We start from the raw sequence: 15,509 nt of genomic DNA, 5'->3' as shown, positions 1-15,509 counted from the left end.
TATATACATTAATCATCACATAGTGTTTAATAGCTTTACATAAGTATGGTGGTGCTTAGAAATTCAGGAAGGCATAAGGCTCTCCAGTTTCATCAGACATGTTCTGGGCAGACAACAGTGTGTAGTTAAAAAATATGATACTGAAACAAAGAAAATTACATTCTGTCCATTTTTCACTTGAAACAACAGCCAAACACATTGCTTATAGCAGTCAATTTGGACATTTCTAGGGCCCTGAAGAGAGATGGGAAAGCTGTTGGGCAGAGCCATCAGGTGCACTAATGAGATAAGGGAGCTGGAGAGATCCTTTGAAAATAGTTGTTGGAGAGGCTAGGAGGAGGGAGTTTGGAGGTTTGGGTTTTTCATTTTGGGGCCACATATGCTCCAGGAAAGATTCATATTTCCTATCTCAAAGGAACACACATAGCATACCAGTAGGAAATACCAAAGAATCATAAGCAGTGCCCAGCAACTTCTGCTCTCAGTGGATGTAAGTACAGAGATGATGAAAAGGCAGCTAAACACCAAATTGAATAACAGTGACTCTAAAATAAATCACAGTACTCAGTTCAAGTGTAACCAATATTATCCACATTCTTTTGCCAAAACAATAAGAAATTATTGTCAATTCTGGACAGACATTTTAAGACAATGTTTCTTTTCCTTCATTTCTAGAGGAGAAAACAATTGTGTGGAGAATGTTTAAGAATATATCTTTTTTCTTTATCAGACATTCCATAACTGACTAACCTGCTTATTCTCCTGGAAAAAAATAAATCAATAAAAACAATTAGTTGAGTTGAAATTGTATGTTTGACAGTTCAGCAAAAGTTCAATTTTTTCCAAAAGTGGATATACTAAACTCTGTGGATGAGTTTAAGTAATCTAGATTATCAAAGCAAACTCAAAATTACTCAGGTAAATAGACATTTTTATTTACAGAATTATTTAAAATATTTTTTTTTCTCTTATGATCTCTACTTGCTTAAAACATACACAGATTGTTCCAAAATCATACATGACCCAGAAAATAGAGATCTGAAATTTTTTCAGTATTTCTTTTTAGCTTGCAACCTTTTTCTTTCCAGTCAGTTCATGACCATTAAATTTTATATGTATTTTCTTCCACTAATGATGACAGAAAACTGATTCAGAAAAGTAATTGTGCTGGATTTCTTCAGTTTAAAAGAACACTTCTTCTTTTCATATGAAAAAAAAGAATATGAATAAAAAATTCACACATGCTCTTATGTTGTTTCAAAGTCAATGATCTTTGGATCTTTTGTCTCATAAACCTGTGGGGTTTTCTGGAGAAAATATTCACACAAATAAATGCTTTGTATATTTTAAAAAATAAAAATAACTCATTATGCTTTTTTATGACTATGAGATAATCATATCTCTTTTGAAACACCTCTCTGCAAGTGTAAACTACAAAATGCTCTCAGATCTTTAGGAGATCAAAAAGCTCATAGCTTTGAAAGTCAGTCTCAGTTAACTGCAGAAACTTCTACACATTTGGATACTTTATGATTGTTAAAATTTTGAATATTTAAAGACAGGACTAAGATTGGCAGAAAGTGGGGTGAGGTACTTCTTGAATGTGTTTGTGGTAAGGTACTTCTTGCATGTATTTGTGTTCAAAGGAGACTAGTATACAAATCTGCTTGCAGAAGAATTAATTTTGGAAATCTTAGCCAGTAAGAACATTAACCTTCATTAACTTTTAAATAGATTTATTCAGAAATTCTTTTCCTAATGATCTCACCCAGGGTTTGCTTTGACGTAACTGGGGCTTGTGTATCGAGCTGCTGAAGATTACTAGATTTGCCCTCATTCTATCTGAGGAAGAATATTTCCTCCTTCCATCCAAATGAGGTCCTCCCAGACCAGTCTATTAGGCAATGAAAGGAAGAATGGGGTCAACTAAAGATGGCAGAACACCATGGAAAACAAATGTCTTTTGAGAATAATGCATTACAAGATCTTCTGATGAAGGAAAGAATGGACCAACCCCTTTTCCTCTCTTCTCTTCTCTTCTCTTCTCTTCTCTTCTCTTCTCTTCTCTTCTCTTCTCTTCTCTTCTCTTCTCTTCTCTTCTCTTCTCTTCTCTTCTCTTCTCTTCCTAACAGAAGATTAAGATTTAATAATTATGTATTTGAAATGCAAAGGCAAAAATCATGTCTGTCATGTTATTTCACTTATAATTTTTGTCATATCTGAACATTACGTTGTGTATATTTTTTGTCAAAACTTGAATCAACACTAAGGGTCGAGGACACTATAATTGACTACCCTAGCAATGAACTTATCTATTCTTCATTTTCCAGATACTATGGCCTAATAAAAAAAGAAAACCTTATATAAAAGGAATACAGAATAAGAATATGGTAATGGGAAGAAGCCAACATAAACCAAATCAAGGAACAACACAATATCTTAGAGTTATATTTAGTCACACTCAGCTGGGACATGGGAAAGGAGACTAATTACAGAGGTTAGATGGGTCAGAAGTTAGGAAATTAACCTTAGATTTAGAAGACTCACATTCTATTCCCTACTGTGCCACAGACTTCCTAGGTGAAACTGGTCAAATCCTTTTACTTCTGTCTTGATTTCAATTCTTCACATGCAGAACTGAGGATAATAATACTTCCCCCACACATTCTGTTAATGATTTTCATTATTTGAATGTTACAGTGGTTTAGATTGTATAGATTCGGGTAAGGGCAAAGAGAAGGACAAAAGAAACGGTGTTTTTCTGAGAAGCTGAACTGCCTACAGAGAAAAAGACTCCAAAATAATTATAACCATTAAGGCAAACTCTGCCTTCAATGGGTTGCAATTCAGATAGCTGAAATTTATGCTGTAATGTCACTGTGGGTATTTATTTCCTTAAATCTCCTCTTTGTTTAAATCAGAGCCCTACCATTACTTTGGCCCATTTTTTTGTGCTGAAATAGAATGGTATTTATTAATAGGTTGCTCTTTTAGTTTAAGTCTATAATTTAAAGTAACTATGAAAGTCAAGATTCAGTAAAACCTGCATCCAGAAGTTCACAGAAGCTCTGGTAAGGGTGGCAACCTTTTTGAAAGTGTTCCTAAATTATATCAATTGCATGGTTTGTGGTATTATATACACTTAACAGTTTTCAGAGAACTAGCGGACAATTGAATCTGTTTCTGTACATTAATTTAAAAATATATATTTTCTCGGTCTTATATTTATTATTTTCAATGTAGCTGATAAACTGCTGAGGCTGAAATATATCAGGCCACTATGAATCCAGTATAGTCAGGACAGTTCATAATTGCATCAAATTGCATGATTCTTCCTTTAAAAAGTCAGGCCATGAAAAGACATTTCACAGGGAAAGTTAAGGGTAGCAAAAAAAAAAGACCAGCCAGTAACTTAATTTATATGCACACCCACAGACTCTTTCCTACAGCAAATAGACAGACAGCTCAGCTATCTACAGCTTTCTCTCACCTTTTCAGTACCTCTGTGTATCATTTATCCACATGAGTATTCCAATGGGTAAATGGGAGTGAGAGCAATTAACTGGGCAGTGCAGCCTAATGGAGTTGTGGCCCTCGTTATGTTCCCTTTATTTGCGTCACCTTCTCCAACTCTGCTTCTTCAGAGGCATCTGCCCAACTGCACAGCACTCGTCCCTGCTTGTGCAGGTAATGCTCTTCATGTGGCCTCTTAAATGGAAAAATTTATCCTCCGGGAAGTGAGTCACACTTCAGTTAATGATGATGCTGAAGTTAGTAGGGGACAATGCAAAGGTTAACATTATTATTTTGCAGCTGATATATTAACGGTATCATCCAGTTTTCCTGGGAAAAGAGCAGTGGTTAGCTTGGTCATAGTCACTATAAATTTCTGTAAAATGAAGAAGATCCAAAGAATAAATTTAATTCAGTCAAGAACTCACTAAAAAGCATTCAAAGATAGGGGAAAATATTTCCAAATTATTAAAATTTATTTCATCAGGTATAAATGTTGATCTCTATTTGATAAAACCACCCTTTCAATCCACCCCCCAGAGACTTCTCATGTAAATCAACTATGATTTACAGCTCGTGCATGACTTTATGCCCTTCTAGTAAAGTCTAAGTGTTACAGACTATTGAAATCAATTAAACTACTTATCACTATGCTTTAGAGTAGGCTATAAGGACAATGCAAAAGTTCTGAGATTAAGTTGTTTATTAAAAGCAAGAATCAACAGAATTGATAGGTAATTTATTTTCAAATATTATGAAAATGCCTACATGCATAATGATTACAATGGTATTATAGGTTATGTCAAAATGGTATGAAAAATCTTAGACATTAAACACATCTAATCAAAGATTTGTAGCATTTTATAATAGAGATCTAGCAAATTTCCATTAGTCTATAAAGAAATCTATAAGTAGGATTTATAAAATACATCAATTTTTTTTTAATTGATGAGTGTCACTATATAAGAATTTGCATCTTAAATGAAAATAAAACACAGAAATTCGACTACACAATAAATATTGCAGAAACGAGACCTTTTTCAATACCTGTGAAAGCCTACAAATTAAGGGTTTAATGTAATATTTTGCATACTATTTCATACTTAATTTTATTTTCATTATTCTTATTATATATGACAGAAAATTCATTAATTTAGGGTTTCTGTTGACATTTTTGTCTTTTTTTTTTTTTTTTACTTTAAGCAGCCCTCTTGCATGCTGCTCTGAGGAAGGTTTGAGAGGGTATGAGTCTTGGGTTTTGTCATTGAATATTTGAAAATAAACAGCTTCGAGTAGTAAATTTGCAGACAGATTTGCTCAAAATATCTTTCCTAAAGCATAAGAATAGATTGTTTTCCTTGGTTGTCACTCCCAACTCCCACTCCAGTAGCAGATCCAACATATCTTGAAGACAACACAGGACCCAAGTGGAAGTACAACCAATATACCAATGACAAAAGTTGTAGTTCAGAAAAATAAAGATGAAATAGCTCTCCTTTGCACCTACACACCTAAAAATAATTTTAACCCAGTTTTGCCATCTGAAAATACTTTCCTTCCACAAATTCTTTTTCTTTTTATCTCACACAATTTTAATATAACAACAAAGACAAATCTCTACATTGGATTCCAGTGCTTCCAGGACTGACTTGGTGTGAGTCAGATCTCAAGACCCTGAGTGACAGCAAACATACCACTCAACACCACTCATATAGCAAGAACTGACCAGGGCCAAAATCATCTCTCTAGTCAATCTCATGTTGATTCTGCTGTGTAAAGATTTTGTGTACAAAACCAAGAGAGCAAGGAATTTAAATACAATAGATGACATGAAATCTAGCCCAATTTTGACTTAAGGTACATGGTGGAGTGACCCAAATGAAACATTGATGATCCCATCATATGCTGTGTGACTCCCAAAGGACCAAAATCAAAGCCACAAATAACTGTCATTTCTTAGGAAGATCCTTAAACATGTTGATAAACTTTACTCCTAGCCATTGCGGTTTTTTGTGCAGCTGCTGAAACAGTACCTTGTCCTGCAGTATTCAAACTGACAGCAGCCATCCATAGCAGTAATTGCATATAACATTCCCTACAACAGAATCACAGTTGTCCATGTTTGACCCTGGCATGGAAGCCACTCATAAACACACAAACCCTCGTTTAAGCAGCAGACAGATCAGGAGGAGGGGGAAGTTCCCAGCTTTACTCCTGCCAGAACCTGGATGTGCCGCTTGGCTGTCAGATTTGGCTATGACAGCTTCCACCAAAGCGGAGAGAGACAAGTCATGCTGCCCTGTGACTGAGAGTGCTGCAGTGCAGGTCTGGGGAGCCCCCTCCAGAAGCCGCAAGATCTCCTCCTGTACCCTATGTGCAACAGTGGCTGCCAGGGCAAGGTTCCCTCTGCCTACCCCAACACAAACTTACCTGTAAAAGGGTTCTTGAAGCCATCTCAGAGCAAAAGCTGTATTCTCTCAACATATCCTTCCTCCTTTCCTTTGGTGAAACTCATCTTTCTGAGTTAAAAGAGAATATATCTTATGGTGTAAATTGGAATCCAGACTAACATCTCTCTAAAGACACTTATAATCAAATAGCATAAATCATATAGTTAACCTTTTGACACGGCAATTTTAATTAATACATTTTTAATCATACATGACAAGTTGTATCTCCTAATGAGTAATGACACTGGCTAGAGAAAGAAGTACGTATTGGGCTTCAGAAATTTTGCATTAGGCATGGCTGTGTGGATTTTAACAATCACCTTACTTCCCCATTCAGAAAAGCTCCTGAGCTGAAGCTTCAATACAAACATATGAGTTGCCTACAGACATTCTAAAAAAAATCTCTTTGAATCAAAGTCTTCACTTCCAGGTAGCTTTTTTCTCAATATGGACAATAGAGACTACTTAATCTAATTGCACTCTCACAAGAACAGAAGGATAATTCCTAAACTCTTTGGGGCTAAAAGATGTCACTCGCACTTTCATCTTGAGATAGTTTAATTACTAATCTCTACAGACAGGTTTTTCTTCTTATATGCAGTGAAGGAAGATGCAGGAAAAAGTTTTTATTTCCTTGTAATGTTAGTGATGTGTTTGATGGTCCAGTTCACTAGAAGATCAACAGCATGTGAAGATTTCCCCAGAGACCTTCATCGTTACTGGTGTAGATCTCACCACAATTCAACACATTTATTGCTCTGTCTCTTTTCACAGATGGCTGTGACACTAGTTTTCCTTCTTGGCTTTTTTTAGCAACTGTACATTAAAGAAAACAAGCTGGACTAACAAATCTTGTTAAGATTCTAACATAAAGCACTAAAAGGGTAGAAAAAATCTCAGTTAAAAGTGAAATGTACCATATGCCCTCGAACAACTATGCATCATTTAGAACTGCCTTTGTGACTGTCTTATTGTCCCCAATTGCACCTGGATGTATGTAGAGATAAAACTTTCACTACAAGCTGTAAATAGCTTCCTTTTCATTATTCTTTTTGTCAGTACTGAAAAATACTTTTTTTTTATAGGTTTTTTTCTGAGAGATTTTATATACAAAAGCTATGTAACGGTTTCATAGATATCCTTTGCTATGAACATTTTTCGTTCAAGAATGTAAACCAATTTTAATTAATGGGGATGAGTTTTTAACCTACTTCCCTTTTACAGGACTTACTAAAGATAAAAGTGATGTATGGAGAGTTGCTCTCTTTGAGTGTGTTATAACCCTTATTTGCATAATAGAAGAGACTATGCATAAACCTAAGAGTAATCATAAATGTATATTAATGAAGACATTTATAGACACATGAAAATGTATGCCATGTCAGGAAAAAAAATCTAAGATATTATTGTTGACAGATTCAATACAGATGATGTAATGTATGTTAATATTATTATAAATCCTTATTGTTATTCATAGGCTTATATTAATATTGTCATTATGAATCATATTCTCTCAGTTCCCATGAGAAAATAAAAATACATGATGGCAATACACAGTGGCAAAGTGGCATTGTCATGTTTATATTAATGTCAAGTTCAAATTAAGATTAGTTCTAAAATTAGTGACAAAGACATTGTTTTTGCATTTAAAAACAATCAGCATTCATGTTAATGCTGCTAATAAATTGATATTGAAATAACCAGCTTCAATAACTATAGATTGAATGTGTTTGTTGTCAAAGTAAGTGGAAATATAAGCTTTTGAAGTTGTCATTACCGAGCAATGAATAAGGAAAATGATGTGCAGACTCTTTGCTTATGAATATGATGGTCCTGATTCTTTTTCCTGATGACATTTATTTTGCCCTAGAGTTGGTTTATGGATGTCACACTGTTCTGTGGGGTTTTTTTGCTTATGCCACAGCAGTCAGGTTTAGGACTTGTTGAAGGGCATATATGGCTCTGAGATCAAAACAGAGGGTAGTCACTGGGTATCATAGGGTTGACTGAGCAGTACTTCACCTTCCTTCACCTCAGTTTCAGCTTTGGACCACATGCAGTGTTGAATTATCTTTGGTCCAGCCTGCTGCAAGAAGAATCCTGATGTTTGTTTGCTCCATTCAATTTCCTAGGAAACATTTAAATGAGAACTTATGCTAAATATAGGGGGTTTATTAACATGATGATTGAAATTGTTTCACCTTTCTTCTTCAGCCCTGCGCCAGTGAGGAGTTGTTTGTTGTATACAGAGTACAGTCAGCATTTTTGTTCATTGTAGGCACAGTTTGTGATAACTGGGAGTGGGTCTGGGGCTGAGCCACATCCCCAATGGGCTGTAACTGTGTAGGACAGGTGAAGAGTGTTGAGGGCAAGGAGGCATGGAATGCTGAGGTGTACTGAGCAATCACAAAAGGGGAGAAAGGGCACACAGGTGTAAAGCATGAAAGAGGAAGGGTATAAAAGGTTGTACTGAAGAGCAAGAAAATGCTGATGTTTGAAGACTTCTTTGGTGTCAGTCATACCTCCACCATCAGTTCTGTTTACATCAGGTAAAATAAAGTACCCAGGGTTTGCTAATAACAAGCAGACACCTGATCCTTTCACCACTTTTTCTCCTCTATTTTATTTTCCTTAGGCCAAAAAGAGATAGAAAAAAATGATATACAAAGAGGACTTGGTATATTATCATTTCCCAGACAAAAGCTAAAACAGTTGTAATACACCAAAATATATAATGAGCACCACTTGTGAGAATCAGAGTTTGGATTGAATTATGTTGCTAATTTGAAGAGGATTTAAGAAAATCTAATAGTTGATCCTTTGAGAAATATGGTATCTATACAGGGAGAGGTTAATTTTGAAGTTGAGTTGTATATGGATTCTCATGGACACAACATACTTTCTATACCAAGCAGTACTTGCAAATGCACATCTGTATACACAAAGGACTTTGAATGCATATAAGAAACTATCTCTTTATACAGTAATTTAATTTTCTTGTTTACTTTCCACAGATACTTCACAATGTAGATAGAGATTTTCATATTATTCTACCTATGGAACTTGTCCTTGTTTTCATAAATATTTGGGCTTAACTAAGGATACAAAAATCTATACAATGAGAAACTATGCACAAGATTTATACTTTAATTTTCTATCCATCTTTCTATTCCCTGACAGGTTACATTTCATTCAAACTATGCATTACTAGTGTCACAGGGGTATTGATAAAAACACAAAAAACCTGCATAGATGGAGCAACCATACCCAGTTGTTATCCCACTTGAGAAAAAATATCTCACTCTCTTTTACATTAATGTAAACTCTCTAGATTATTGCCTTCTCTGAGTTGAACTGAATTCTACAGTCACACTGGTTAAAACCTAATTTAATCTACATGGGAAAATTTATTTCAAAAAATAGGCTAATTAGTAGTCTGCACTAGTGTACAGATGCCCTAGGTAGTAAGTGCACAGAAACATTTGTGAAAGATGAAGAATTCAAAAAGATATAACTTCAAACTAAACAGATTTAAAGTGAGAAAGAAATGTTACATCAAGTCCACCCAATAAGAACTGATAATTTTGTCTGCAAAGCCCTAATCTTGTTTCCTGTTTAGGAAAAGATGACCTCAGTAATGCGTAGAACCCTGTTTCAGACAAATATTTTATTGGCATGATTATTTTAATAATGGAAATTATCCCACTAAAATCTATTTACAAAATCAGTGAGTAAGATACCTCAGAGAGCTTCATCCTACAGTCTCTTTTAGAAAAGCACTCCTTTTAGCCTAGAAGCACAGATCTTTGTATCAATGTCTTGGCAAAAAACCAAAAGAGAACTGTATTCTAAAAAGTATTTCTGAGTTTAATTTTCCACCTAATGTGCAGGAAAACAATCAAGGTCTTTTCTTTAGGTGTATTTTCAGACTGTCTTGATTTGTGTATGGATAGCTCTGACATTAATAAGTGATGGTGCCACATTTGGATCATGCCTGTTCTGATACCTCAGAACTGGAGAAAAAGACATCATTCCCTCCCCTCTTTTTTTTTCTGCTCATCCACCTTTCGTTTCTAGGGGATGAGAAACCATGTCTAACTCAGGGAAAGGAATGAAACACAGACATGCTACACAGCAATCTGCAGCTTAAGCCTGGCAAGAGATCAGCCTCTAAAGTGCTCCCTTTCAGAGAAGCAGCTTACCTACCTTCCATAAGTATGTGAAAGTCTGTTTCTTTTCTACGTTTTGTCAACACTTGTTTATCTCATCCTACCAAATCTCCTTGAATTGAGTTGTGTGTCTGCAAAATGAATCCGAAGCTCAAACAAGCCATTGACATTCTCTGCTCCCACCCAAGAGAAGTTTCATTTTTCTGCTGGCAATGATCCATGACATTTAAATTCTGTCTTCCACAACAGGCTTATAGAAAACTACAGAAAGAACTACAGGGTCAGTGCAGGAAACATAACTTTATCATTCTCTTTTAAAGCAACTAGCAAAGCTGGTCAGGATAATGTGAATTTTTGTTTACTAGCTCATTTCTTGACTTTTTACATGACTGACTTTGGAACATGCTGTAGTACGTCATTTTCAAGATCCAGGCATGCAGAACAACAATAATCTCCATGATCGTGAAAGAATAACAGCCTTGAGACTATACATGATTTTGTCAAGAACCAATTTTAGACCCATTTTAGCAAGGCCAGCAGCTGCTGTTTTAAACAGAAGTGAAAAGGGTGAAAAACTTCCCCAAACAACCCCGGCTCTCAGCTGGCTTCTGCCTGGCCATGTTCATGCCACCACTGGTCTGAAGGGACTCTAAAACAGACAGTCTGGCTGTCTGGTGTATTTCTTCTCACTTACTCCTAATGTTAACTCAAGGCAAAGCTTCTCTTTGATGTGTCGCCTTAAGGAAGCAGCATTACCAGAAACCTTGTCTCTGGGGTCTACAGAAATTCAAGCTGTAGGGAAAATAAGACCAGACTTCTGGAAAATTAATTTCCTTGAAGAGATGTCCCATTCAATGTCACCTGATAAAGTTCCTATGATTTCATGGCAGAACTCTGAGCACTCAAGTCTTCTTCCCACTGACCTTTAAGTCATGCTTTGCATTCCATATTTTTCCTTTTACATCTGACTAAAAAGAAATTATTTCTTGCAGTAATTTGCGAATCTGATGAGGAGCATATAGCTACAACTTTTCTTCTTTCCTGCAGCTCACAATTCCCCTATCTCTTATATTTAATTGAATATTATTTATATAATAATAATACTAATGAGAATGAGAAAGATATGCTAAATGCATTCTTATAACTACAAATTCATGATTGCTTCCTGACATATGCTCTCCAGGGATTTCCTCAAACTTACTGTAAAAATGTTGGCATTCCCATGGGGAAAATATTACCATGAAAAAAATACACTGTTTTCATATGCAACCTATATTTATTTAACCATAGTTAAGCTTCGATATTTTTCTTATCCTGTTTCATAATTATATTTGTCATGTATGAGTTCAACCATTTCCATATTTGCTATTGGGCTGAGTAAAATAGTAGGGACCTTTTTCAATGTTCCTCCTCTTTCACTCTTTCAACCATTGCAACTCTGTATTTACTGGTACCTTTCTGTAGGTGGTGGAACTGGAGGCAATAGTGCAGGTGTGATCTGGCCATAGAGGTTTAACCACAATGATGCTGTGCAAGTAATTGTTCCATTACTTGCACACGAGATCACATTGCTTTTTATTGCCACTGCAATGCATTACTAGCTCCTTCCTAGCTATTTGCTAGCTGTCAGCTCCAGATCTTTTCTAGCACAAGGCATTTCACATATCTCCTTGAATATCTGGGCTTTGGAAGCATTTTGGTTCTGTTATATAAACAAATCACATTTTTCTGCCTGAACATGTGTCAGAGTATCCACTTATAAGAAAAAAAAAAAAAAAACAAAAAAAAAACCAAAAACCCAAAACTTTTAGTCACTACAACTAGGGACATGAAAATAGTAATATTTTCTCTGGCCAGTACTCTTCTGGTGAGATTTACTTGCTTTTCTCACCATTCTGCAGAAGGAGAAAAGTGTTATGTTCCATATTTCCCAGACCTAACAACCCAAAGAAGACATGTGTGGCCTAATTAGTATTCATCAGCTCCTTATAAACACATGCATTAATTATCACTGAAAGATACTTGATACCATAGAAGACCTCATGCAAATTAGGCAACACTGGCTTTGCAGTTAACCTAGTATTGACTTCTGTCCACCTTTCAAACTCTTTTTTCTTTTCCAAGTATCTAAAGAGTTTTCAAGAACAGAAGGAAAAGGAAGAATTGTACCAAGAAACTTGCTGACCCCGAGTGATTCTGAAGACAGACAAATCTCTTTTCTCTTGGTTCCTATGGAAACATCCACCTCTACTCTCCTTTATCACCATATACATTATTTCTCATGTCTCTAGGTATTTTCTTTCTGCTTCCCAAAATGCTTGAATTAAATATACTCTTCATATTTACTCCTTATGTGATTTGACACTTCCCTTATCATCGATGGAAGCACTCAGCAAGATTTCGAGATAATCTTTCACCCACCCATTGGCAAAATCCCCATGATTTCACTAGAGGAAAGGATGGACTGTCAGAATTTCTACACAAAACTGTTCCTATTTTAGATGTGCTTCTTCCAAAAAGACCATGGGTGTTCACCACTAAGGTGAACTGCTGAAGGCCACATCTACCACAGTAGGATGAACTGATGAAGGCCATATGCACCTCTCTTCAGCATCAAAATCACATCTTGCCTGTGATATTAACAAAGGTAATAACTGTAAGCATGTAATTATGTGCATGCAGAAATGTGAAATACAGGTTGGAAAGACAATATATTGCTTCTTTTTCTAGAGCAAAGTGATACTTGTGATAGGTTCAGTACTTTAATTGTACCTTTAGGAAAAACACAGTATCAGAAGAAAACATTACAGACTGTGAGTGATATTATATACAAATCATTAATAGATCATTTCAGTACTGATGTATTTCCTATTAAGTTTAAATGAAGGGAGCACAGGAAGACAGAAACTCTTTTCTGAATGCCTAAGCCTGAAACAGTGTTATTCTGTATTTACATGTGAGTTTTTACATTCCCTGATGAAAAGCAAATTTTATCTGACTTCAAGATAAATGGTTCTTCAAGTTTTTTGTTTATAACACTACTTCTACCTTCCCTAAAGAGAACTGTCTTTACCAAGGATATATCATCAATGAAAATTACACTGTGGTTTCATGAACAATTTTTTCAGCAACAGTACCTGAGTGCAAATAAAAATGTATGGCTGTGGATAAAGAGAGAGAAATGTTTTAAATTAGTTCTAATAACAAAACCAATTGCAACACCAAGTCATGAAATTATCCCTAAACAGCAGTGATGGAACTGAATACTTAAGTGTGAAAAGAAAGCAAGCTAAAGACCAAGTGCTGGGCATATTTCTAAAACAAGAGAAGGCCCAAGTAGCCTTCAACTTCCTTTCTTTTTGCACTCTTTGCGTTCTTACTAGATGATGTGCAAAGATAGAAACATTTATGATTTTAAAACTTGAGAAAATTTCAGAGAGGCCTTGTGTTTGGGGGCACATAAGTCTCAAGGTTGTCTTTTTGCCAATGTGCTGTACTGTTATTACACTCAGGGTGCATTGCTGACAGTCACTGTTCTGCAAAAATGACAGAAAATAGGGAACCAGAGTAAGCAGTTTCACTTTTTGCACACAAAATGTCAACTTAGCTGTTATCTTATGGCCTAAGTGATTAGCAGAAATACACAATCATTTCTGAGGCTGTTTACTGTATCTGCCACAGAGGCAGCCAAATTCCCAAGCTATCTGAAATCCTCTGCTTCCAGTTCTCAGGGTTGCTTGCTTATATTAGAGATGATGCTTCAATCTCTCACAGTGATTCTGCTGCCAAATTTTTGTGTGTTGCTGTATTATTTTCTAACTCACTTCCCTTTAAGTCATGTTCTCTTTTACCAGAAGGTTGAAGTGATCGGACACTTTTCAGTACAAAGCCACCAGTCAAACATTTGTTGCATGATTTAAACATGTGGTGAGGGAGAGACTACCTGTATAATTCCATTGTGTTGTTTACTCAACATACTGAGATAAAGTCCCTAAAGGCACTGTAAGTATTAAAAAAAAGAAAAGAAAAAAAAAAGAAAAAAAAGTTTTTTCCTTTCTCATTCTCTTACTCCCTCATTACTCACTGGGATTTCTTCCAAAATTCTGGAGGTCAGTGTGAGGGGTTTTTTATAACTTAATGCTTAGAATCTAATTCTACACTTGTTTTTTCTTCAAGTAAAAGAAAAAAAAATAAAATGCAAAACTTTTCTCTCAGTTATAGACTTTTCTGAAGAGAAAGTTGGATTCTTACCTCCAGTGAGAATTACATTTTCTTTTCTCTCTTCAAAATGTGTCTGGTTTTCATAAGGCCTTTAATTATCTAACATATAATTGCCTGATTTGTCTTTTCTAATGTCTCATTTAAAGCAGAATAGTTAAATCTGCCCCTTCTGACAGACTGTAGCCAAAGTAATATTTTATTTTTTAATTCTGAGATAATTTATTATGATAAATAAATTACTTTGTTATGGTAGTGAATTACATTCATAATTGCTGTTTTATTGGCTTTAGGGCTCATTAAAAATATATGTTTCTGCTGTAGTAACTATTTTGCACCAATGCATCTTAGTACTGTGCTTTTTAAAAATATATACTATGTTTGTAATAAAAGTACTGAATTTATAAGCTATTATTCACCTAGGTAGAGACAAGATCATCTACAATACATACTTGTGAGAGACTCCCCAGAGAATCTTAGCATGAAAAAAAGAGGGTTAACATTCTTTGGGTGGACACAGAACTCCAGTACAAGTCCTCTGACCCCTTATTCTTTATGTGAAATTACATCCAAGCACCAACTGTTTTCCACTAAAAGACTATTTGGAAATTGTATTATGAAACATTAAAGAAAATCTTTATCTGGGGACACCACATATGTATCAACACTCCAGGATTTCTGAAACTGGCATCTGTGGAAATCACAGGTTAAAAACATCACCACACCCTTCTTTGGAGTGTACATATTTTTTTCATCAGTTCATAGTAGGGATATGATGGAACAGGCAATAAATGAGACTCTAAAAATGGTGTTCTATAGAAAGGGAATGTGTTTGCTGTTTATATTCACATAGTGGTAAACTGAAAAAAGGGTGTCATCTTGCAGAATTCCTCCCTCATAAGTGTGCATCACACTTAAGAATTTTATGCTGAACTAGAAGCAGCTGCGAGAAAAAGGCAAAAAAAAAATTCCTCTAACTTTTGAGCTTTTTTAAAAAAGTCTTTAAGAAATAGTGCACTGTGTTTTGCTTCAGTGATAGTAGACAAAACACCTCCATGCAGGTTTACCACTGAACAGCCACAGTGGTATTTGTTCCAGACTTAAATGTGCTTCCCACTGACTTTGATTGACAAAGGAAGTCAAAGATGCCTAAGACTTT

At 35.4% G+C, this 15,509-nt stretch overlaps 1 long non-coding RNA gene across 2 annotated transcripts in view; it reads right to left on the bottom strand.

Annotated features, from left to right (window-relative positions):
* Window positions 1-914: 914 nt before the first annotated feature.
* Window positions 915-15,509, bottom strand: part of LOC136554491 (uncharacterized) — a 55,051-nt gene continuing 40,456 nt past the window's right edge. Inside the window, exons 3-4 of one of the 2 annotated variants that reach the window (XR_010783340.1) lie at window positions 5,944-6,032; window positions 915-2,125 (exon numbers count right to left, since the gene is read on the bottom strand). This is a non-coding gene — a long non-coding RNA (uncharacterized lncRNA). Of the gene's footprint in view, window positions 2,126-3,504; window positions 3,766-5,943; window positions 6,033-15,509 lie in introns of those variants that run through there. The other variant, XR_010783339.1, reaches the window with a different exon arrangement.

This window comes from Molothrus aeneus, chromosome 1, assembly GCF_037042795.1.
Source record: "Molothrus aeneus isolate 106 chromosome 1, BPBGC_Maene_1.0, whole genome shotgun sequence".
Lineage (NCBI taxonomy): Eukaryota > Metazoa > Chordata > Aves > Passeriformes > Icteridae > Molothrus > Molothrus aeneus.
This window is presented reverse-complemented; position numbering and strand designations above follow the sequence as displayed.